Below are 26,018 nucleotides of genomic sequence, written 5' to 3' on the forward strand. Positions count from 1 at the left end.
GGTCCCAACCTGCATTTCTCAAGATTTGCTGTAAGATTGGCCTTTCTTAGGGCCTGTAAGATGTTGTCTAAGTGTTTCAGGTGGTCTTCCCAGGTCATGCTATATATTACGATATCATCGAGATATGCTGCGGCATACCGATGGTAAGGTCACAGTATCCCGTCTATAAGTCTCTGAAAGGTGGCTGGGGCCCCATGAATACCAAACGGAAGGGCAGTGAAATGATAGAGACCGGATGGGGTCGCGAAGGCAGTCTTTTCCTTATCCTCTGGCCGTAATGGTATTTGCCAGTAACCTTTCGTCAGATCTAATATGGACATATATCGTGCCTGACCCAATCTATTGAGAAGTTCATCGATGCAGGGCATGGGGTATGCATCAAACTGTGACAGGGCGTTGATGCGTCTGAAATCAACACAAAAGCGAGTGCTCCCATCAGGCTTTGGTACAAGTACCACAGGGTAACACCATGGGCTAGTAGATGGTTCAATGATGCCAGCTTGTAACATGGATTGCACTTCTTGTTCTATGATCTTCTTTTATGCTTCAGGGATACGATAGGGTCGCTGGCGGGCTATACTGTCTGACTTAACACGAATCGCATGCTGTACTAATGATGTTCGTCCCAGGGATTTAGAGAACATGTCTCGGTTGTTATCGATCAGATGGTTGAGTTGCCTACGATAGGGGTCAGTGCGTGCGGGGTTTATTTGAGGGGGAGGGTCCTTGTGAGGTGGGTTAGTGGGATGGGAAGGGAAGGGAATCTCATCATTTGTTTCCTGTGTGATATACATGACGGAATGATCACACAAGGGTTCCTGCCATTTCTTAAGCAAATTGATGTGATATATTTGCTCCCTTCCTGAGCCTTGGGGCATGGCGAGTCTATATGTGGTGGGATTGATCTGTTCTAAGACTTCATATGGACCCTGCCACTGGGCTAATAGCTTATTTACACAGCTAGGTAATAGGACTAATGCCTTGTCTCCAACCTTCAGACTTCGATAAACACTTTTAGCATCGTACAGCTGTTTTTGTTTGTTTTGGGCCTCTCTTAAGGTGGCATGGGCCTCTTCCCATACCGTGTGGAGGTTTTCTCGTAGTTCTCTGGTATAGGTCAAGAGGTCTTTAACCTCTTCCTTAGTTTCTTCCCATTGCTCAGCCAGCATCTCTAAAAGGATACGGGTTTGTCTCCCAAATAACAGCTCAAAGGGGTTATGTCCTGTGGATGTCTGAACATGGGTGCGTATGGCATAGATCACTAGTGGTAGTTTCTTTTCCCAATCTTTTCCGGCTTCGGAAATACTTTTCGAAGTAGGGATTTAATAGTCTTATTATATCTCTCTACTAGACCGTCTGTTTGGGGATGGTAAACAGATGTTCTGATTTGTTTAACCCCTAGGGAACGGCACACCTCTGCCATAAGTCTTGACATAAATGGAGTCCCTTGTTCCGTGAGTATTTCTTTCGGAAACCCCACTTGTGAAAATAATTCTATCATTGCCTGAGCTATGGTTTTTGTGTGCATACTGGGGATTGGTATGGCTTCAGGGTAACGGGTTGCGTAATCGACTAATACCAGAATATATTGTCGTCCTCTCACCGAAGGAGTTAGGGGTCCTACAATGTCCATCCCGACTCTAGAAAATGGGGTTTCTATAATGGGAAGGGGTTGAATGGGAGCTGCATGGTGTGGAGAAGGATTCAGGAGTTGACATTTTGGGCATTCAGAGCAATGTTTCCGAATATCTCCAAACACTCCAGGCCAATAGAAGCGCCGCAATATTGATTTTTCCGATTTCTACTGCCCCATATGTCCTTTCCCATTATCCCCATGGGCTAATTGCAGGACCTGCTGTCTATGGCTCCGGGGTACCACTAGCTGCAGTTCTCTTTCCCCTACGGCGGAGGAGTTCCTATACAGTAAATTGTTTTTTACCAGAAACTTGGGACCTACCACATGGTCATCCGGGTTCAAGGCTTGGTGCCATGCATGTTTCAGTGTGAGATCTTCATGTTGGCTCTGCCAGAAATCTCCCATGATGGTGCAGATGACGGCTGGGGGGTCTTTGGAGTCTGTATTTCGGGGATCCCGAGCAAGCGGATATTTTCACTGGTGCTCTCTCTTTTGTTTCCTACTCAGTTTGATCTGTGGTTTTCTGTTCTCTTCCTCACCTACCCCAAAAGGTATCTCCTCCCACCATGTCTTCAGGATTTGTTACTGTCCTGCTTTATTTAGGAGGGAGGAAAAATCCACGGAGTCTGTCCGAAGGATGAGATCTTCTCCCAAATGTGGAATTACTCCCACCTATATTGTCTCATCCTCTCCTTTCCAATTCAGCCACAGGATAGGGTCGTTGATCTCCATGTGCGCAGGCTATTAATACCTGACTCTGTGGATTCCCTTGTCCGGGCAGGACCAAGTTCTGTCTGATCACGCTTTGACTCCACCCTGAATCTACTAGAGCCGTTCTTTCGATATCATTGAGGAGGACTGTTAGAGTATAGGTCGGTCTTTTCCCTCCGGACCATAATACTCACCCTTTCATCAGCCCTATTTCCATTGGTTCTTCAGGATCTTTTTTTAACGGACAGTGTCTAGCAATATGGCCCCATTTGGAACAATGATAACATTGTGGCCCTGTGGTTGGATAACTTGGAGTTGCTGAAGTCGTAGGGAGAGAACGATCCGGACCATATACGGCAGTTGGTCGCTGGGTTGTACTCTTGGCTATGGCTGGTCGGACGGAAGAAGGGAAGGGATTTCTACTGGATGCAGTACGAAAGTCTGGTGCCCGGTGGTAAGCACAGGCTAGGTCAATGGCAGTCTGGTTTGTCAACCGCGGATGTTGTCTAACCCAGTTCCGCGTGCTGGGTGGTAGGGCATCCAGATATTGTTCAAGGACAATGGTATCGAACATCTCCTCCTTAGTAGTTTCTGTGGGGTGTAACCATTTTCCTGCGGCGTGATGTACCGATAATATAATGTGCGTGGGTTTTCTTGATGTTGCCATTTTCTCTGACGGAACTTGGTTCTATAGCTCTCGCTATCCAATCCGATGCGTTCCAGGATAGCTTTCTTTACTTCCTTATAAGGAAGGGTGCCACCAGGGTTAATTGCCTGGTAGGCGGCTTGCAACTGTCCAGTAAATAACGGGGCTATATATTGTCCTTACTTGTCATCCGGCCAGTTTGCTGTACTGGCTACCCTTTTGAAATTAGTAAGGAATGAATCAGGATCCTCCTGTTCTTGATATATTTGCAGCACACTACTCCGTACGTTAGGATGGACCTATGTGTGGGCAATAGTATCAGTCAGTTTTCCCAGGGCTGTTTCATGAACCAACTGGCTGTTCGCTATTATGGTTGCCTGACCTTTTAGAGCCGTTTGTAAGGCCTCTCGTCCCTCCTTAGCCTCTTTCAGCTGTTGTTCCCAAACGATTTGTAGATGCCGTTGCCCCTCAGCCAACTGGGCAATCATGTCCGCCAAGGTTGGTTTCTCTTCCATGTTGGCGATGGTCCTTTCCGATCCCACTTCTGACACCACTGGTGGTTGGCCGGGTTAAAGGACGACACAAAGCTCTGGTTTAGATTACAAATGTGATTTATTGAAGAATATAGTGGAGTGACGAATAGGTAACTTATTTTTTATAGAAAAAATGATCACATGTAGTCAAGGCCAATGGCCAGTCCAATTGTCCAAAAGTGGTTCAGAACACTGCTGTGCCACTAAACATGCCGCACAGAACACTGCCACAGGAACCTCCCCAGGAAGGGGCATCTAATGGGCAGTCCAGCCACCTCAATGATATCCTTTGGGAGGGGTAGGCCTGACTTTGGGAGGGGTGTCCTTTTTTTAAATTTCTTTGGGGTATGGCTGAGTTCAGTAGAGGGGGGTCGGTGTCACAGGGGAGGTCTTGGATATGAAAGGGATGGGTTGGGGTGTGGACAAGGTCCCTTTGGCTTTGGGAGTGGGTGTTTTTTACAGGGGTAAGGGCAAATATTAAACATTCTTTGGGGAAATGGGTAGGCTCTCCAGGAGGGATTAGGGGTTGGGAGGTTGAGAAAGTGTAAGTGTCAGGTGTGAGTGGGTGTGTGTGTTGTTGATGCTGCTCTCTGTGTGTCTGAAGTATGATGTTTGTGTTTTGCAGGTGTCTGTTGTGTGGGTAAGTGTTGGTGTTTGTGTTTTTTGGCAGTGTGTGATGTGAATGTGCTGGGTATGCTGGGGTGGTGGATGGGTCTGTTGTGGTGTCTGGTGGTGTAGTGGGGGTGTCGGTGGGTCTGTGGGGGTGGTGTCTGGCGGTATGGTTGGGTGGTGGATGGGTCTGTGGGTGTGGTGTGTTGTTTGGGGGTATGGTGGGGTGAGGGTGGTTGTGAGTGTCTGGTGAATGGTTGTGTGCTTGTGTGTTTTATGGTGTTTCTGTTTACATGTGCTGCTTGGGGTTTCTGAGGTGTGTGTATGGTTATATGTGTGTGTGCTTGTGACAGGTATGGGAATGGGTAAATTGGATGGGGAAGAGGCAGGTTGTGGGGTGAAAGTTTGAGATGGGTGGAAGGCTGCCGTGAGGGAGGAGACCAAAGCCTGAAAAGATCTCTGCAGGGCAGACATAGAACTGTGGATGCCTTCCAGATAGGCCACCATATGTTGTAGATGTGCTGCCCTTCACCTGGATGGCATTCAGTAGTGCCATCTGATGCACAGAGTTGTTTCTCAGGAGGTCAATAGCCTCCTCACTCAGGGCAGCAGGGGAACAGGGGCTTGGGGAGAGGTGCCTGGAGCGAAGGAGACAGCTCCCCTCATGGATGAGCGGGCCCGACCAACTGGGTGGGGAGCAACAGGTAGGGTTGAGATGGTAGTGTGGGTGGCAGACAAGGATAGTGTAGGAACTGGTCCTGTATGTCCCGCCGCCACTAGGGAGTGTCCACTGGAGATGGACTTGAATGATGACGATGTAGAGCCTGTGTCATCCTTGGCACTCCCCTCACCCCCTAGGCCAGTGGGTCCCTCAGCGTCTGCGGTGTCATACCAGGAGTTACCGTGGCCAGCTGCTTCCCTACAGATGTTGGCCCTGTCTCTTCCGCTTGCCTGGGATGATGCTGAAATGATGCATGCAAATAGGGTCATTGAATGTGCCACAACATACTTGACCAACAAGAAGGATCACAGAACATTACTATATTGTACACTAGGCCCCAGCTACAAGGTCCACCAAAGTGGCTCCAACATTTGCAAGGCCACATGCATGCATGCTACATGACCTATAAACAGTTGCCCACAGTAAAGTCAGAATCACATACAACTCCAATTGCATCAGTGGAGTTATGCAGTCACAATACCCGTGTGTCAAGTAGGAGACCTTGTCACCTTGAATGGTTTGGCTCTTGTAGTGTACATCAGTAACCTGTTGCAATCAAATAGTATCGCAATGCCAAATTTATTCCTGCAGATTTCACACAAGGCCTTGCAATCAGCAAATGCTAATATACCTAATACCACATCATAATGAAATGATGGTCAACTAATACAGCTATGTTACAGCAAGATGTACAGAATCCAGAGGAAGGTGACATGGCAAAACTCATGTCACACTTTAGAAACTTCCCAATGGTAACTTCCTAATATGTCCATTGTCAAAATGGTCTCATAAAAGTTGTACTAATGTAGCTTTGCTATGTAACACATGATTGCACAGAAAAGTAGATTTGAGACAATCTGGTCAAAATGTCTGGGAGATTTGTCTACAAATATCCACAGCACAATGAAGCAGATAGGCCTAGAGAAATCACCAGTCTTGATTGGTACTGGTGAGAACACCATTCTAACATTGCATTGCTAAAAGCCAATAGTACATTGAATGTTGCTGAGGCTCAGGGAATCTCCATTACCTGGAGAGGTGGTTTAATCTGCTTTTTAATGGGAAGACAAACATCACTGCACCTTTTTTTCATGCAAACAGAAGTTCCACTGAACATACACACTCACATATGATTCCCATATTTCTGCATGTCACTCCCTGATGCATGTCCACAGTAAGTTAATGAACCATCACCAATAAACATGTGCAAATCACTTAGCTTAATAATTCCACACCAATGGCAATGAAATGCACATTTTGAGAAATTACTGTAGGTCTACCTGTCATGTCCTTAATTGCTTCAGCAATTGGACATGGGTATTGATATTGAGAAATGGGTTAGGGTATGTGTGACCCACCAACCAATGTTGACACGTTCCTGTCTGTGGTAACACGTGAACTCTGTACCCATCACATATAACTATTTTCCAATACATTTTTGCATGCACACGTGATAGAATCAGACATCATCCTATGAAGACTAGTTGATCATGTGTGAAACAGCAGCGTAAATGATACTACAAAAGTGAAAGGTACACATGTCAACATGGCACAAATACTGATGGCAACAGTGATGTTAGCCAACTTATGTAACTGTACATTCCCCACTTACCAAGGAAAAATATTGCTCAGTGACTACACCCAAAGTGCACTGTATGCTAGGTCACATGTGTGAGGGCCACCATCACATGAGGCACATTAGTGTGGTACCAGCACTCTTGACACGCCGAAGACAAGTGGCCTGTTAGGTATAAATGCCAATATACTCTCTTCAGCAGACACATGACTGAGTACAGTGATCAATCAGCTCATGTTGTTTAATGTTGTGGATGACACAATGAAGACAAGTGGCCTGTTGGGTACAAATGTCACCCACAACATCAAACAACATGAGCTGATTGATCACTGTGTTCAGCCATGTGCCTGCTCAAGAGTATATTGGTAGTGGACTGTATACTGTTGTGTTCCTGGTCATTAGGATAATAGGCAAGGCACATGAGCATGCATCTACTATCAGACCCACACAAGCAATAACTCTTCTTGTGCATCACACATGAGCCACCTCCAATATTCATGAGGAGATGCCTGCCTCTAACACATAAACCTGGCAAACTAGCATGTATGAATCTGCCCAGAACTCCCCCTTGTAGCAGCTGTGATTCCCTCAACAGGGTAGGCCACTGTGAGTATGAGGGCCATTTGGGGGCCCCGGGTCCGGTACAAGCCAGAATGGCCTTCGCGGTCTTTTGACCGCGGAGAGGCCAAGTGGCGGTTCCCGTTTCGCTGGCGGTTACCGCCGCCAGCCAAACTCAGAATGAGGGCCTATATGTGTAAATCTCACATGCTGATAAGTACAGGGGCATAAATGCACACATTTGTAGTCACCTGCTGACTATCCACAACCCTGAACATAGCAGACACTATTAAAACCAGCCCACTAGCATCATGTAGCCCAGGGCTAACGGATATGTACTGTGATGTAAGTCACTATGAAGCACAACACACTAATGTGACCTTCTGAAGGACTTGTGCATGACTGTACAGACACCTTTACATCCAGGCACATTGACTTCTTGCATAGATCCACACAGGTTACTTCCATAGTATATACTACACCCTAGGACTTGGATGACAATGAAAGGGCTGGCATGGGTGTCACTGAGAGCTTCCTCTCTGTGGATGTGTGGACATGTAAACTACCTAGTGGAATCTCATGTTACATCTGATTGAGTGGTATGTACTGTTATCACAGGATACACCTTTTACCATGTGTGGCACTCTTATAGAGATGACATTCAACATACCAAGGTATGCTTGGCCTGATTGGTTGAATGTAACAAAGCTAGTGATTCACATGTAATGATCTCTCCAGAATTAACCAACTATCTGCACTTTATGTTTGTCACTTGTGCAATAGGCCTGTACAGTGCAAACATGACGTATGAAAGGTGACAACAGACCTGTGGAAGTAAGGGACCTGTCAGTAGTAAATGTCACTCATTGACAATGTGGGTCAATGGAAAGATGTACCCGGTCAGTGGGTTACCTCAGTCACCATTCCAATGTTGTCAATGTAAAAGCATTCAGGCCTACTATTAGTTCAGAAGTCTCATTTTGGGAACATGCAATGACCTGCAAGTGTATAGGGAGCTTACCCTGTGGATCAGTGCTATGGCCCATAATGGGCAAAACTCTTTAACAGGCCTTGCACTCTGGAGGCTGAGCATACTGAACCAACATGAACATCACATTTCCATAACTTCAATACATAACAGTACATCTTGTGGCCATCCTATATGTGAGCTCAAGGTTGTGTGGCATTCTGAGGGGGGTCAGTGAATTTTAGCTAGCTCTCAGACAACAGTATACATACACAGCTCATGCTGTAATGCAAATACATTTATTTTGTCATTTACCATCATCTGATCATCAAATATATCAGTATTACTCTGAAAAGTTTACTTGCATAGATATGTGACTGCAACAGAAGTAGGATCTAGGGCTTATCACACATCACACAACACTATGGTCATTTGAAATACACAAAGTACAGGGCTTCAAAATCCATAATGTGTACATCCTATGTATGGACCACAAAATGTAACTGCAGTCATCCAAAAAAGTCTCTAGGACTCAGAGGCACATTGTAGCCTGTGAGAAAAGAAAGGATGGTGTTGATCAGAGAGAATAGCATATGTATATGAGTTAGGTACCTGTTCTTCTGGTGAACCATAATGCTGATCATACAGGGGAAGGACCTCTTTAACAAGTTTCTCCAGCTCACTTGGAGAGATGGCAGTAGCCTTTTCACCTGTTTGGCCTTGCATGATTGCTCTGGGAGGCGGCAGACAGCAGCTAAAGTGGCAGAGGTGTTGATGGCTGTAGTGTCAGGGGATAAATTAGTTATTTTTCAAACTATGGCGTTCATGTACGCCACGTACACGGTCATCACTGTAGATGGGCGCAGCAATTGGGCTGCGACTGTCACAGACAACGATACCCTATTGCAGTGTCCTCCATGGATGAAACCGCCCATCACATGGTTAACTTCCACCGTCACCAGCAGCTTCCAAAACTTCAATATATGAGGTCAGGCATCCGCCAATTTAGCATTTGAAACTACAGTATTGATGACTGGTAATTGCATCACCACCACTACAAATGTATTGTAACATGTTAACATATGTACTACTCCATTGTTGTGTAATTTCTTCTACACAATCATCAGTGTAGTGCATTACTGGTCATAAATGCCATATAACCGCAGTGCACTGTACATCTCTGGTAACAGAATTTTGGGAGGACAAAACATACTTTTTAACATCAAGGTGCACATGAGGACCATTTAGGGGTATAATGCGCACATTTATGTTGGAGACATGTGTAGACATCAATGGGGACTACAGCTGGATCCTGGGTATTAGACAACTGTAATGTGAAATGTGTGTAATGGTTTTTCAGCCAGTAATGTTTTGTCACATGACCTTTGTCTCACTCATCATATATGTTGCTCTGGACACTAGCTAATCCTCCTATTTATTTGATTCCATACATAGGTGCCCTGGGAGAGGGAGGAGACGACAACCACTAGTGTACACTACATTTCCACACCTTCAGACCATGGAAGGAAGGAATTTAATTAAGAAGTTTCATCCGAATAGGCAAAGAATTCAAGATTTATGTTGTCAGTTGGAGCCAGATCTCATGCCTCAAAACCCTAATCCAACATGTATACCACCTATTGTGAGATTCATGGCAGTATTACGCTTTCTGGGTCCTTTCAATACACAGTGGCTATGGTGGTCATTACAACCCTGGCGGACCGTGTTAAAGCAGCGGTAAGACCGCCAACAGGCCGGCGGTAAAAAAATTCCAATTACGACTGTGGCGGAAACCGCCAACAAAGACAGCCACTTTAACACTCCGACTGCCACGGCAGTACAAACAAACAACGCGTCGGTCACCGCCAACAGACAGGCGGGAGACAATGTACCGTCCAGACTATTACAACCCACCAATCCGCTACCTTTTCCGGGGCGGATTCACTGTGGATAAAAACACAGCGGAAACAGGAATTCTGAAGGGAAAACGCTCACCTCTACACACCCCACGAGGAACGAGGACACCATGGACCCGGAACTCCAAACTCTCCCTGCAATAGTCTTCCTGCTCCTATACCAGGAGCATGAACGCCGGCGGCAAAGACCACGGTGAGTACTGCACCTACGACACAGGGGAGGGGGGAGGGAAAAAACAGGGACACACACACCCAACACGCAACACCCCCACCCCACCCTCACCCACTACAACACACACACTAATGCATATTGATACATCACAGTTACACCTCCCAACCTCCCCCCAGAAGAATGCAAAGACCAAAGAAAATGAGTGTAACCATTGTAATAAATTAAAATCAAGTAGGCAAAAATATATATATACACCATTTACAAAATATATACCAAGCATAGTAATCAAGGTAGTGCTCCAATTAAGGCCGTGGAACACTGGGCCCACACGGTATGGGCGAGGCCCACACAAGATCCCCGACCATGATGGAGAGAACACTGCAGGGGAATCAGAGAGCAACAAAACAGGCACCTCAGGGGGAGGGAAAGGGGGGGCACCTCAGCCGGTTGAGTGCATGACGCCAAATCCACGAGGGGGCCACATGCCCACTGTTCCATCCTGGGGAGTGCAAAGCCACAGTCTCTCAAGTCTCTACAGTGGGTGGGTTGCCCACTGTTCCATCCTGGGGTGTGCAAAGCCACAGCATCTCAAGTCTCTACAGTGGGTGGCTTTCCCACTGTTCCATCCTGGGGAGTGGAAAGCCACAGTCTCACAAGTGGGTGGATTGCCTACTGTTCCATCCTGGGGAGTGCAAAGCCACAGTCTCTCAAGTCTCTACAGTGGGTGGTTTGCCCACTGTTCCATCCTGGGGGGTGCAAAGCCACAGTCTCTCAAGTGGATAACAGTCTACACTGGTTCTGGAGGGGGCATGGTGCCCAGAGTGCTTCATCCTGCTAAGGACAGAGGTAGTGGATGGATCTCTCCACTGGTTCTGGAGGGGGCATGGTGCCCAGAGTGCTTCATCCTGCTAAGGACAGAGGTAGTGGATGGATCTCTCCACTGTTTCTGGAGGGGGCATGGTGCCCAGAGTGCTTCATTTTGCCCGTGACGGACTCAGTAGCGTCAGTGCCCTTGGCGCTCATGGGCCAGCGTGCATGAGACGGCGGTGCCCTGTTCAGCGGTGCTTGAGACGGTGGTGCCCTGTTCAGCGGTGCTTGAAACGGCGGTGCCCTGTTCAGCGGTGCTTGAGACGGCGGTGCCCTGCTCAGCGGTGCTTGAGACGGCGGACTCCATTGCAGTGACTCAGCTGCTGGCGGACCTTCATGGCTCAGCGGGGCTTTTGCTGGCGGCCCTTCATGGCCCAGCGGGGCTTCTGCTTGCGGACCTTCATGGCCCTGCGGGGCTTGTGCTGGCAGTCCTTCATGGCCCAGCGGGGCTTTTGCTGGCGGTCCTTCATGGCCAGCGGGGCTTTTGCTGGCGGTCCTTCATGGCCCAGCGGGGCTTGTGCTGGCGGTCCTTCATGGCCCAGCGGGGCTTTTGCTGGCGGTCCTTCATGGCCCAGCGGGGCTTTTGCTGCCGGTCCTTCATGGCCCAGCGGGGCTTGTGCTGGCGGTGGCCTCCTGGGCAGCTGGGCTGGTGCTGGCGGTGGCCTCCTGAGCAGCTGGGCTTGTGCTGGCCTCCTCGGCGGCTGGGATGAGGGTGGTCTTCTCCGCCATGCTGCTCTTCCCAGACTTGCTGACCTTCTTGTGCCCCTTCCCCACCTTGGAAGGTGTCGCAGCTGACTCCACACTCCCACCTGTACCACTGGGAGCGGCTTTAGTGGCTGGAGTCTTCCCCCTCTCCCGCCGGGCACTGGCCAACTTCTGATGCTTTACAGGTGGGGGACTGTCTGTGCTGTGGCTCCGTGCCACACTGGCTGCCCTGGTGGCCGGTACACTCCAGATTCCGGTGACTACAGGCACCACTGGTCCCGGAGATGTTGTGGTTGAGGTGCTAGTTTGGGACCTAGGAGACGGATGGGGTGGGGGAGGTGTGGGAAAGAGGTCAAGGTTGGACAGGAAAAGTTTTTGGGACACACTGGGATGGGTAGCTGGAGGGGTGTTGGGAGTGGAGGAAGAGGTTGTAGTTGCAGGAGGTGTTCGTTTGGTGACTTTGGGTGAAGGTGCATGCGCTGGAGGCTGTCGTGAGGTGGATAGCTGTTGGGTGGGTGTGTGCCTGCGTTTGTGTATCTGCAGAGGGGGCGTCACAGACACACTGGGAGAGGACACAGGGGATGTGTAAATCGTAGTGGGGGTGGTGACTGCACGTGAGCGGCGTGTGATGGTGGGTGTGCTGGAGAGGGACGTAGTGGCTGTAGAGGTAGTGCATGCAGGTGTGAGTGTAGACAAGACAGGGAGGGAGGAGGGAGACGAGGAGGAGGGGGACACAGTGGAGGAAGTGGATGTTGCTATGTCTGCATGTGTGTGATGCTTGTGTGAGTGCCTGTGGGATGTGTGGTGCTTATGTTTGCCTGAGCTTCCCTTGTGTGTTGACGTGTGTGCATGCTGTCTGTAGGTGTGCTTGGGATAGGCTGAGGTACAGGGGATTGGGTCGGGGTGGAGGAAGTTGGAGGGGGGAGGCTAGACACAGGGACAATAGCAGCCATCAGAGCTGAGGCCAGAGTCTGAAAAGCTCGCTGAAGGGCCGCCTGACCAGAATGAATGCCCTCCAGGAATGAATTGGTTTGTTGCAACTGCCTTTCTACACCCTGGATGGCATTCAAAATGGTAGACTGCCCAACAGTGAGGGACCTGAGGAGGTCAATGTCCTCCTCACTGAGGGCAGCAGGGGTGACTGGGGCAGGGCCTGAGGTGCCTGGGGCGAAGGTGATGCCCACCCTCCTGGGTGAGCGGGCACGGGTAGGCTGAGGGGCTGCTGGGAGGGCAGTGCTGGAAGTGGTGGTGGCGGCTGTACCTGTAGATGAGGGTGGCACAGATGTCGCCGCCACAAGGGAGCTCCCATCAGAGGACGAGTCCGTGTCACTGGTCTCAGCTCCTGTCCCCGCCATGATCTCCCCTCCCCCTCCGTCCCACTGGTGAAGTCCGATTCCGTAGTGTGGCCCTCCATGGCCATGTGGGATGCAGCCCCCTGGTGCTCCGGTGCCACTGCTCCTCCGCCTGATGATGCTAATGCACACAAGAACAGGGAGAACACAATAAGGGGGAGGACGACAGAAGAAAGACATGTTGAGTGCATGCATTACCGCTACCGTTGGCGGGCACAACAGACACAGAAGCCCCCTGCACTACGCCGCGCTCTTGGGCTCCACTGTTAAATTCCTGGGAAATGGCCTACAAGGCATTGGACAATATCTGCACACATAGATGACACAAGGGCATGACTAGGTGTACTTGGCACTCTACAGAGGTGGGCTGAGGTGCCACATGGCCTGTCTTATGGATGGACCTTGCCTACTAAATTCGCCCTGGCCTAGGGAAACCCCCAGAAAACCTCCCCCACCCAGACCCATCCACTGCGCGCAAAGTCAGCAGAATGCGAGTGTACTCACCCCATTGTGGCTGGTGTGATGCCCTCAAGCGCCCATCCAACTCCAGGTACGCCACCGCCAGGATCCTGAACATCAGGGGGTCATGGTGCGATGGGCAACCCTCCCACATTGGGAGGCCATCCCCAGCTGAGCCTCCGCCGTCTTCTTGCTCCAGCGGCGAATGTCCTCCTATCTTTTCCGGCAGTAGGTGCTCCGTCTGTGGTAGACCCCCAGGGTCCGGATGTCCTTGGCGATAGCACGCCAAATATCTTTTTTCTGGTGGGCGCTGACTACATGATTTGTACAGGGGGAAGAGAAAGTTATTACCAAGTGCACTGTCAAAGTGATTGGCCCCCATCCCTACCCTTGCCATGTGGCACATGCACTCTCCGTCGTTTCATGCACGCCGCACTCTCCCCCCTTCCTTCTTACATCCACCCCTCTCCACACAGGCATAGCCCATGCATCATGCTCCCAGTGTACTTACCTGTTGGTCTGGAGACCATAGAGTAGTGTGTACTGGGGGAGGACCCCGTCCACGAGTTTGGTGGTGGGTTAGCCTGGGTTCCCTGTAGTGGTGGACACACTGCTGATTGACGTGTCCTGGGGACGGAGGTATGGGCCAGCTGGGTGGGTGCTGTGCTGGTGTTTCCAGAGGGGGGAAGCTCTGTAGTGGCCTGTGACTGGGTGAGGGGAACCGACTGTCCCAAGGTCCCGATGGGCCGGGCTGGTCATCTAGATCCAGTTGGACAGAGGTGCTGTCATCACTGTGGGCCTCTTCTGTTGGTGGTGTGGACATGTGTGGACCCTCCTGTCCGGTGACGTTGGGTAGGGGTCCTGCAGGGGTATAAAAGCATGATTATTGCATCTGTGTGTGTCAAGGTGTGCAATGGGTGGGTGACCGTGTACCCCAGTGCTAGCATTCCTGTGTGGGACCTTGTGTGATGATGGTTTAGGGGGGTGTATGTGTATGTGCAGTGGGCATGCTTTAGTGATTGGTGTCCATGCTTTGTTGTTGCATGCAGGGCTTGGTGTTAGGATGTGTAGTTTGTGATGTTGGGAAATTTGTGAGGAGTTAGAGTGAAGGGGGTGAGGGTGAAGGTGGGGGTATGTGCTGGCATGAAGGTAGGGTGGGGGATGTAATAGTTAAGATTTGACTTACCAGAGTCCATTCCTCCACCTACTCCTGCGAGGCCCTCAGGATGCAGAATCGCCAAGACCTGCTCCTCCCATGTTGTTAGTTGTGGGGGAGGAGGTGGGGGTCGGCCGCCAGTCCGCTGAACCCCCAGGTGGTGTCTGGAGACCACGGAACGCACCTTCCCCCGTAGGTCGTTCCACCTCTTCCTGATGTCCTACCGATTTCTTGGGTGCTGTCCCACTGCGTTTACCCTGTCCACTATTCTTCACCATAGCTCTATCTTCCTTGCAATTGAGGTGTGCTGCACCTGTGATCCAAATAGCTGTGGCTCTACCCCGACGATTTCCTCCACCATGACCCTGAGCTCCTCCTCTGAGAACCTGGGGTGTCTTTGCCGTGCCATGGGGTGGTGTAGGTGATGTGTGGGGGTGGTGTGTGGGGTGATAAGTGTGCTGATATGTAGTGGTGTGTTGTGTGAGGTGCGTGGAAGTTATGTGGGTGATGGTGTTGTGCGCCTGTGGATGCTAGTGTTGTTGATGGTGGTGTCTCTCTCTGGCTTTCGTTCGTGATTTGTTGTCGTAAGGGTTTGTGGGTGATGTGGGTGTGTGTTTTATATTGTATTGAGTGTGTGGGAGTGGTGTGTGTATGTGTATCAGGTGTGTGTATTTTGAATTGTCCAATGTGGCTGTGTTTTGGAGATGTGTGTGTATTTTGAGCGCAGCGGTGTGTACCGGCAATGGAATATCGTGGTTGAAAGACAGCTGCGTGGATTCGTGTGTCGTGATAGTGTGGGCGTATTTCTGTTGGCGTGACGGTGGAGGTTTTGTTTTCACCAGTTTATCACTGACCTTTGGTGTGGCGGACTTGTGTGGGTGTCTGAATTTTGGCAGATTCCGAGCTGTGGGTCATAATAGCTGTGGAGGAATTCCGCTGCTGCGGCGGTGTGTTGGCGGTCTTCTGCACGGCGGTAAGCGGCTTTTACTGCCAATGTTGTAATGAGGGCCTATATCTGGTGGTATGTCACAACCTATGTTCAGTGGTGTTTTAAAAGACATTCTATCTGCATGAGAAAACATATTGACAGTTTCTTCAAGTTGCCCAGACGTGAGAATTTAGCCAATGTGAAGGTTGACTTCTATGGATTTGATCACCGCCAACATGTAGTGGGAGCCATTGGTGGCAGCCATATTGCGTTAGTACCGCCGCATGCCAGTGAACAAGTCTATTGAAACAGGAAGCACTTCCATTCTATCAACCTGCAAGTTGTCTGCTTGCCAGATTTGTACATTTCAAACGTATGTGCCCGGTTCTGCCCATGATTCCTTTGTGATGTGGAACAGCACCATACCCCAGCTGATGTCACAACTGCAACCGGAGAGAGCATGGCTTGTTGGTAAGTGACATCTGTCCCAACTTTGTGTGTGCAATGTCAGGTGCTATAATCAGGAAGTGTGTGTGACACACTGTAGCACTTATGTTTCATTACAAAATAGGAGATTCAGAATATCTCAACCATTCTTGGTTGTCAACACCGCAGATGAATCCAACCCCAGAGGAAGTCTACTTCAGTGAAGCCCATGGAAGAACACAGCAGTCAGTGAACCTGGCTTTTGGGCTCCTGAAGGTCAGACATCCCAATCATCATTTGTTAAGTCATGGGCTTCTAAGTGTTGTTTTAGTGCATGTCTGACATTTTCTGAAATGTCTATGGTGTTAGCCATATTGAATATTGGGAACAGAGAAGGAACACCAAATGGGAAGAAAGTCCTTTTAAGAGTTCAAGCTTGAACAACCTACAGCCTACTTAGGTACTCTCTATTCAGTGGAGGAGGATTTTCCCTAAGACCACAGACGTCTCTGTAGAATGGTACTTAGGTTACCTGCTGTCTATTAGACAGAGATACTCAGGATATCCGTACATTAGTGCCAAAACTCCATCGATCGTGGCGCCATGTCATAGTTGGACTCTTGCTCCTAGGCAAGACTGCTGGTTTAGGGATGAAAGCACTTTTGTTTGTAGGTGACTAAGCCACTCCTACAACAAGTCTGTTGGCTCACAAGCAATACCTCACCAAAACCCCAAACAGTGAAAGGTGATTTCTGGCAGCCTTATGCATGGACTCTACATAAGTCCTCTCAGGGAAGTTGTGGTGGAATGGAAATTGTCCTTTTCTCTTCATTAGTAATAAGTCTCAGTCACACACTGCAATGAAGGAGATGCAGGAGAGTTTTCAATAGGTTTATTGAAGACTGCAATCTACGGTAAAAATGCATGAGCTGTAATGATTAGGATAATGAACAGTAAAAGAAGCATAAATGTGAAGATGAAAGTTGTGAATACAAAAACTCCCACCATCTTACAGTAAACATGAGATGTAACATCCCTAGCAGATAACCTAATCTCTAAACTAATGTGAGCTGGGTATGATAAACCTAATCTGCCAGTACCATGTCCATGAGAAGCACACCCCAACCCTTGTTACCTTGGAATGATGTCTCTAGGTCAGACTCCGTGGTGATACAAAGGGTGAGTTCTGCAAGAAGGTGACGTGCAGTGTGGATGGCATCTGGAAGGATTCTCTCGAATGACCTTGTCCATGTGAGATGTATTCATACAGATCATGTAGGACTCCTGACATAGGTATGTTCCCAAACAACTGTTAAGGAGGCAGACTTCTGGCGACAATTATATAACCAATCCCCAACAAGTGTACATTATGTTCCTGTCACAGGTAAGTGAGAAAGGGACATGATGTTAATACCAACATACATCACTGATCATGATGCTGATAATGACACCTTCACAGAGTGGCACTGATAATGCAAATCAAAACATTTCTATAACTATAAACAACGGCAGCTATCTTACAAGAAATAATAAAATAAATGGACTAAAACAGAGCAAGCTAAGTAGGTTAAAAGTCACTAGATGACGGGGCACAGGCCTGCAAGCCACAGGGCTAAGTTAAACTCATGAGTCCCAATAAAAATTTAATTTGATTCACCACAATCTGCCACTTCCAATCGGCTGAAGCAGCCTAACCCCTTCGCTGCCAGGCCTTTTCCCCCCCAGGTGCAAGGGCTTTTTTTGGCTATTTGGGGCAGTTCACGCTTAGACCCTCATAACCTTTTGTCCACATAAGCTACCCATGCCAATTTACATCCTTTTTTTTCCAACATAGTATGGATCCTAGAGGTGCACAGAGTTTGTGGGTTCCTTTGGAAGAGACCAAGAAATTAGCCAAACTACACCTACAATTTAGTTTTTTTCAAAAAAATGGGAAAAAAGGGCTGTAGAAGTAGACTTGTATTTTTAAACAAAGGGTTTCCGGTGCTAAAACCACTATCTTCCCAGCGTTCAGGAACAGGCAGACTGTCTTACATTTAGAAGGAGAAAATGTAGAAAAAGACAAGGGACAATAACACTTGTTCTTCTTTTCTGTGTTTCTCCAAGTCACCCGAAAAAAATGGTACCTCACTTGTGTGGGTAGGCCTAGTACCTGCAACAGGAAACGCAACATAGACACATCACATTTTTACATTGAAATCTGACGTATTTTTTGCAAAGTGCCTAGCTTTGGAAGGAGAAAATGTAGAAAAAGAGAAGGGACAATAACACTTGTTCTTCTTTTCTGTGTTTCCCCAAGTCTCCCGATAAAAATGGTGCCTCACTTGTGTGGGTAGGCCTAGTGCCTGTGACAGGAAACGCAACATAGACACATCACATTTTTACATTGAAACCTGACGTATTTTTTGCAAAGTGCCTAGCTGTGGATTTTGTCCTCTAGCTCAGTCGGCACCTAGGGAAACCTACCAAACCTGTGCATTTTTCAAAACTAGACACCAAGGGGAATCCAGGATGGGGTGACTTGTGGGGCTCTCACCTGGTTCTTTGCAAACCTCAAAATCTGGCAAAAAAACATTTTTTCCTCACATTTCGGTGACAGAAAGTTCTGGAATCTGAGAGGAGCCACAAATTTCCTTCCACCCAGCAATCCCCCAAGTCTCCCAATAAAAATTGTATCCTACTTGTGTGGATAGGCCTAGTGCCCGCGACAGGAAATGCCCCAAAACACAACATGGACACATCACATTTTTACATTGACAACTGACGTGTTTTTTGGAAACTGCCTAGCTGTGGATTTTGGTCTTAGCTCAGCCGGCACTTAGGGAAACCTACAAAACCTGTGCATTTTTTTAAACTAGACACCTAGCGGAATCCAAGATGGGGTGACTTGTGGGGCTCTCACCAGGTTCTGTTACACAGAATCCTTTGCAAACCTCAACATTTGGCAAAAAAAACACTTTTTCCTCACACTTCGGTGACAGAAAGTTCTGGAATCTGAGAGGAGCCACAAATTTCCTTCCACCCAGTGTTTCCCCAAGTCTCCCGATAAAAATGGTACCTCACTTCTGTGGGTAGACCTAGTGCCCATAACAGGAAATGCCCCAAAACACAACATGGACATATCAGATTTTCCCAAAGAAAACAGACCTGTTTTTTCCAAAGTGCCTAGCTGTGGATTTGGCCTCTAGCTCACAGGAGAGATGGCAAGGAGGACGTTATAGCATTTGCCTCTAGGAATTTGAGGGGTGCAGAAGCTACATATTCTGTGATTGAACGGGAAGCTTTAGCATGTTGGTGGGGCATAAATCATTTCAAACAGTATGTGTGGGGCACTCGGTTCACTGTGAGAACGGATCATGAACCGATTGTACAGTTATTCATGACAAAAGGTGCTGACAAGGCTACTGCTAGAATTGCTAAGTAGCAATATAAACTTTGTGAACCTAACTTCAGGATCGAGTATATCCCAGGTAAAAAAAAATGTGTTAGCAGACTGTTTGTCTAGATCAACTGGCTCATGTGAAGAGGAAGTGACAATTGGAACAGATATTGAGTGTGAGGATGGCGATGTGGTTGTGTGTTCCATAAGTGATCATTTGGAAGGATCTTTATCGGAACAAGCGTGGAGAGATGCGTGTGAAGCCGATTAGGATGTTAAAATGGTAATGCAAGGGGTTATGATGGGATGGTCCAAATGGAATTCTGGGGAAGAGCTTAGTAACAAGTACAAGCATGTGTTTGATGAGTTATCCATAGTTAATAATAATTTATTGTTCAGTGCGAAATCTTTAGTGGTACCCCTTGGTATGAGGAGTAAAGTTTTGAGTTTGGCACAAGAGGGTCACATCGTAATGCGAGCCATGAAAAGAAGGATTAGAGAAAGTCTATGGTGACCAGGTGTTGACAAGAGTATGGAACATTTTGTTAGAGAATGTATGAATTGTGCTATCAGTGACAAGTCCCAAGTAACTGCTCCGAGTCCAGTGGAAGCTGTTAAGGTTCAGGAAAAGCCATGCAATTGATAATATTGGACCGATGTACCTATCAGGTGGTATTCCGGAATATGGAATAGTTTTAATAGATTTTTATAGTTGTTGACCAGAAGTAAAATTTATGAAGGTACCAAACACTTACAACATAATAAAGTGGTTGGAATATATTTTTGTGAGGGAAGGTATTCCGGATGAAATTTTAATGGATAATGGTGCACAGTTTACATCTGAGCAATTTGAGATTTTTTAAATGTTTTTGGGCATTAAACGTACCAAGACTTCTTTGTACCACCCAAGGAGCAATGGCCTTGTGGAAAGACTGAACAGAGTTATAAAAGATAATGTACAGTTGTCTAAGGTGAGTGGGTTAAATTGTAAATCTGAAATTGAAAACTTGTTGTGGGCAGTATTTACCATCAATAAGGCTGACACACAAGTCTTGCCTTTTGTATTACTGCATGGTTGCATTCTTCAATCCAACTTAGTAAGAGAATGGATGGGTCAATTTGTGGTACCATGGGATAATGATGTGATGAGAAAAAGGGAGTGTTCACAAAAGAAGTATGTCCAAGATCATCACTTGATTAGAAGTCAGAGATTCATATGGAAGAAAGGGGATGAAGTGTCCAAGAATGATTTCAAAAGGTCAGTTGACATTTTCTGGAAGGAAAAATATAGTGCAAGTGGGTGGCAGTGCTATGAAACTGGAGGATGGAAAATGGTGGTATAAAGACAAAATTTCATTATCCAGAACTCTAGGTCACAGGAAATTTACCAACGCCACAGTGGGAAGGGAAGATCCTAATACACGCAAGTTTCCCCCCAGATCTGTCACACCACCTAAGAAGTTTGAAGATTACGTCATGGACAGATACTGAACATTTGTATATAATTTGTTGTGATGTATATAGGTTGGGTACTACAATGGGTATTACAGTATGTTCTTGTTATTTATTTTATTTTGTATTCTTTAACAATTGTATGTTTAATTATAAGGAGGAAGATGTGTTGGGTTGTACCTTGTAGAGTGCGTTGCTCTCTCGCACACAGGGTATTGTGTTGTGCAATTAGAATGCGGGAGGGTGAGAGATTCGCTGGGAGGTGGTTGGAGTAGGAGCGGTCTGGGTGATGTTCGGAGAGGAGAGCTTATTTACCTGTTGTTACTGAAATAAACTACCTTATACAAACCGGAGGTCCATCCTTTCAGTAACCACATATGCTTTTTTTTTGGTATCTAACCTTTTCTTTTTAGAACTAGATTGTTTGTCCAACCTGCCCTTAAATCTCTCCAGTCTTTTACAGAATCAGTCAATTCCTTGATATGAGCTTGCATAGTTAGTAGACCCATTCATTCTATTTCAGCTCCACTCCAATTCATTCTAAAGTTTTAACACAAGTTTCTGGTTTGATATATACCAATTTCATATTCATGGGCTAAATCTTCTAGATATGATACGCTTCATGCACATACCTAGCTGCTTCCCTGATCAATTATTTCAATTCATCTAAATTGTAGACAAGTAGTCTTTCTGCAACAATTCTATCCTGTAAAATGTGTCCTAATTCAGTTTTCAAACTACTAATATTAATTTATCTTCTCTCAGTTTTTATTGGCTGTGGTTTAGTAATGACAGTTTCAATCAAATGGTTGATGGTATCAGCAACAGCTATAAGTCCACTGGGACCCGGTTAAGCACCTTCAGCTGGACCACTCGCAGTACTACATGCCATTATTTCACATGTATGTATGCTTGGTTCACCTGCACCCATTAATGCAGTTTTGCACCAAAACATTTAGCACCAAAAAATTTAGCACCAGCTTGCACCATTTCTGAGCACCAGCCGAGTACCATATTTATGGAATAGTGCAAGCCAGTGCAAAGGGTAGGCTAGCGTAAAAACAAATTACGTTAGCTGGTTGGGGCTGGTGGTATGGGAGAAGGGGGTTTTACACGAAAAAATTATGTTAGGCAGGTTAGAGTAAAAGAAATGACTCTAACCAGCCTAGAGTAATTTTCTGACGCAACACCATCCATACCACATGAATCCTATTTTAGAAAAGACAGGAGTCATGCCCACAACCCCAATGGCCAGCACAGGGGACCAGGGTCCCCTGGGCTTGGCCATTGCACCAAATGCCATGTATGGGGGCTCATTTCAGGGGCCCCAATGGCACTTTAAAAAATAATACTTACCTGTACTTACCTATACTTACCTGGGATGGGGTCCCCCATCCTCCGCTGTCCCTCTGGTGTGGGTGGGGGTGTCACTGGGGCCTCAGGAGGGCCCCTGTGGGCTCATTCCATGGTGTCCCACCATGGAAATAGGCCCACAGGACCCCTAATGCCTGCCTTGACCAAGGTGTTAAATAATGGCACAAAGCAAGCTTTGCACCATTATTTGACCCCTTCTCCCCCGTGCCTGATTTTGGCAAGGGGGGGGTAAATATGGCGCTAAGGCCATAGAGTCATTTTTTGCACAGGAACGCCTACCTTGCAGCTCAATCTGCACCAAACCTGTGCATTTTTGAAAACTAGACACCTAGGGGAATCCCAAGATGGGGTGACTTGTAGGGCTCTCACCAGGTTCTGTTACCCAGAATCCTTTGCTAACCTCAAACTTTGGTCTAAAAACACTCAGCAGCCATATAGGGAAACTTACCAAACCCAAACATTTCTGAAAACTAGACACCCGAGGGAGTCCGGGGAGGTGTGACTTGCATGGATTCCCCAGTGTTTTCTTACCCTGAATCCTCAGCAAATCTCAAATTTAGCTTGAAAAATCAAATTTTCCCACATTTCTGTGTGGGATCACCACACGGGACACATTTCTTACCACCCAATGTTCCCCTTAGTCTCCCGGTAAAAACGATACCCCATTTGTGTAGGTGGGCCAAGTGCCTGTGACAGGGAAGAGCCAAAAACATGTCAAAATTGAGGGGGAACCAAAGTGGGTCCAAAAGGGCAGTTTGAAAAAAACTGTTTTTAGGCTGACAAGTGGGGCAGAATTTTTATAGGTATAGATGCAACAATGCTGGGTGGTAGGAATTGTGTGGATTCCTGCAGTTTCTGGAAGGTTCCATCTAAAAAATATGGGGAAAATGTGTGATTTCCAGCAAAGTTGTAGGCCTGCAGGGCATTGTGGGTAAGAAAATGGTGTGGGGTGCATGTGAAGCACACCACCTTGGACTCACCCAGATGTTTACTTTTCAAATGTGTCTAGGTCTTTTGGAATTTTCTACATGGCAGCGTCCCAAAGTCCAAAAATTGCAGCCCTCACCATTCCAACTGGGACGATTTGGAGAGTTAGACAAGCTCTCCTGGCCTAAATGTAAAACCAAAACCCAAAATAATCAAATGTCCTCTTGCTTGCCATGCGATAAGTTGTTTTAGTGTGCGGGGGGATAGGTGAAAGACTGTTACCCACTTCATTTGGGGTGGGGGCATAACCATGCCCATACTGGTTGGTAGCTACCACCCCATTATAATTTTTTTTAAATTCCCTGGCATATAGTAGGCTTTCTGCCCCCGGGGAGTGGATCGGGGGCAATTACCCCATCCGGCCACCGGTGGGCAGAACAACTTTGTCCCCATTTATTTGGGGTGGGGGTATAGCCATACCCCACCCTCTTTTTTTTGAAAAAAAAATCTTCCCTCGTCTCTTGTGGGCTTTCTGCCCCCCCCAAGGGTGGCAGATATGGCCAACAGTAATGTGCCCCCATGGGGAGCGACCCTTGCCAAAGGGGCTGCCCCCCCAAACAAAACACACACACACCAATCCCTGGTCCCTACGTGGTTTCTGCCCCCGGGCGGCAGATATGTCGTAAAATAAATTTGCCCTCGAAGGGAGCAATCCTTGCCTAAGGGGTCACTCCTCTTGTGTGAAATTGACGCAAAAAAATTAAAATCCCTGGTGTCTAGGGGTTTCTGCCCCCAAGGGGTCAGAAATGCCCTAAAATAAAATTGCCCCCCCACCAGGGGAGCGACCCTTGCCTAAGGGGTCACTCCCCATCTGTAAAAGAAAAAAAAACCCTGGTGCCTAGTGGTTTCTGCCCCCCTTGGGGGCAGATCGGCCTAAATAAAATAGGGGGGGCAGAAATGGCCTAAAATAAATTTGCCCCCCCCAGTGACCTAAAAAAAAAATCCCTGGTGTCTAGTGATTTCTGCCCCCACTTGGAGACAGATTGGCCTACTGAAAATAGGGCGATCTGCCCCCGGGGGGACAGAAATGGTCTTAGAATAATTTGCCCCCCTGGGGTGCAGCCTTTGCCCAAGGGGTCGCTCCCCACATGAGAATAACAACAAAAAAACATCCCTGGTGTCTAGTGGGCAACGCTTCACGATCGGGCAGCAGAAATGCTCAGAGAGACATCAAAGGAAAGGAAAAACTTTTCCTTTCCTTTGATGCCTCTCCCGCCCCCAGAACGTGATCAGAAGAGAAATGTTTTTCTCAGCTCAGCTTCCAGCGCGGTGGGGGCGGCCTCTGATGAGGTCAGCGCATGATCTCACGCTGATGTCATCAGACGTCACTTAATTACGGCGCTTCATCAGCACCAAAAGGTAAATCCTAAGCTACAATACAGACCTGAATAAAGTTTAAGAAAAAGAGGAAGAACTACTTACATAGCACTCTACAATAATCACAACCTAAATAGGTGAACCTGTGCAAGAAAAATACAAAATGTAGTTGAACACAATATAATGCACCAAAACATATTAACAACACCCAATAGTGTGGAAAACTCCGTTTTTATTGTGCTGCCATGCAAAGAACGTGAAATGGATCACCATAAAAGATGTTCCTTACCCTCCCCTATTAGAGCTCAAGTTCCTTGGGACAAAACAGACCATTTGACTAACGTCGCTCTATATAAGTTATAAAGACATCACAAGATTATACATAGACATGTCTACATATATGCGTATATGATTCATCTCCCTTTTCTGTCAAAAAAGACAAGCAAAGAAACTTGGACAGTACAAAGCTGCCCTAAATCCTCTTGCCCAGTGTGAATACGTATTGCCCAGTCATCAAAATCGAAAGTAAATGTTTGAATCTAACGCCACAAGTACTGTCACACATTTGAACGATCCCTTGAGTGTCATAGCGAGCAAGGGCTGAGAAGCGTTATGGTGAGTGGACGCTAAGCATATAAGCCACCCATATTATAATAAATAACCATGAATGCCAGGACAGTGTCAAAAATTCCTGAGAGGGGCAGCACGGACATCGCTAGTCCAATAAAACAGATGGAATACTCACAAGTTCAACGCAGTCCCTTGACGAAGACCTACCCGGCGGCCGTCTTCCCGGAAGTGAAACGGGGGGAAGGTCTGAGCGTGCGGCAGGAACCAATCAAATTACAGCCTCCTCATTGAGGTTGGGAAATTAACCACGCCCATTCAAGGATGAGGATGGCCGGCTCCTGCATTGTACTGTCAATTTGACGGCCATGCGGGATGCCGATATTTGACAGAGAGGAAAGAAAGGCTCATGACAATAGTAACACCCATTTTGAAAAAAGGAAGCCCAGCACTGGCACTTAGATCCATTAACCAAGTAATTAGGAGATTCTAACACTACCCACCGTATATCATTGGGGGTATGGTTGGTCTCACGAAAATGAACACTCAATTTGGTAGTTGTTCGTCCGCATCTGATATTACTACGAAGTTCATTGATTCTAATCTTGACTGGTCGTGTAGTCATCCCTACATAACGTAACTGACAAGAGCAGGTGACCATATATATGCAGTTACGGGTGTTACAATTGGTGTGTTTAGAAAGATGCCATTGTCCGATTGGCTGCAAATCCAAGGACTCCGTCCATGAGGTTAGAGAACATAAATTACAATACCCACAAGGGTAATGTCCTTGTACTGGTGGAAGCTGCCACAGGGTGGTCTGGTTGGGTTTTAAAGTCAGCACCCTGGGGTGAGTATGGACTACTAGGTCTTTGATATTTTTAGTCCGTTTGAAAGAAAACTAAGGTTTAGGGATGTTTTCACCACCACTACCAAAGATGGACCATAGTTTATTGATTCATTTCTTGATAGCATTGGACAGTGGGGTGTAGTCGGAGACACAG

The sequence above is a fragment of the Pleurodeles waltl genome, chromosome 1_1 (genome assembly GCF_031143425.1).
Source record: "Pleurodeles waltl isolate 20211129_DDA chromosome 1_1, aPleWal1.hap1.20221129, whole genome shotgun sequence".
NCBI lineage: Eukaryota > Metazoa > Chordata > Amphibia > Caudata > Salamandridae > Pleurodeles > Pleurodeles waltl.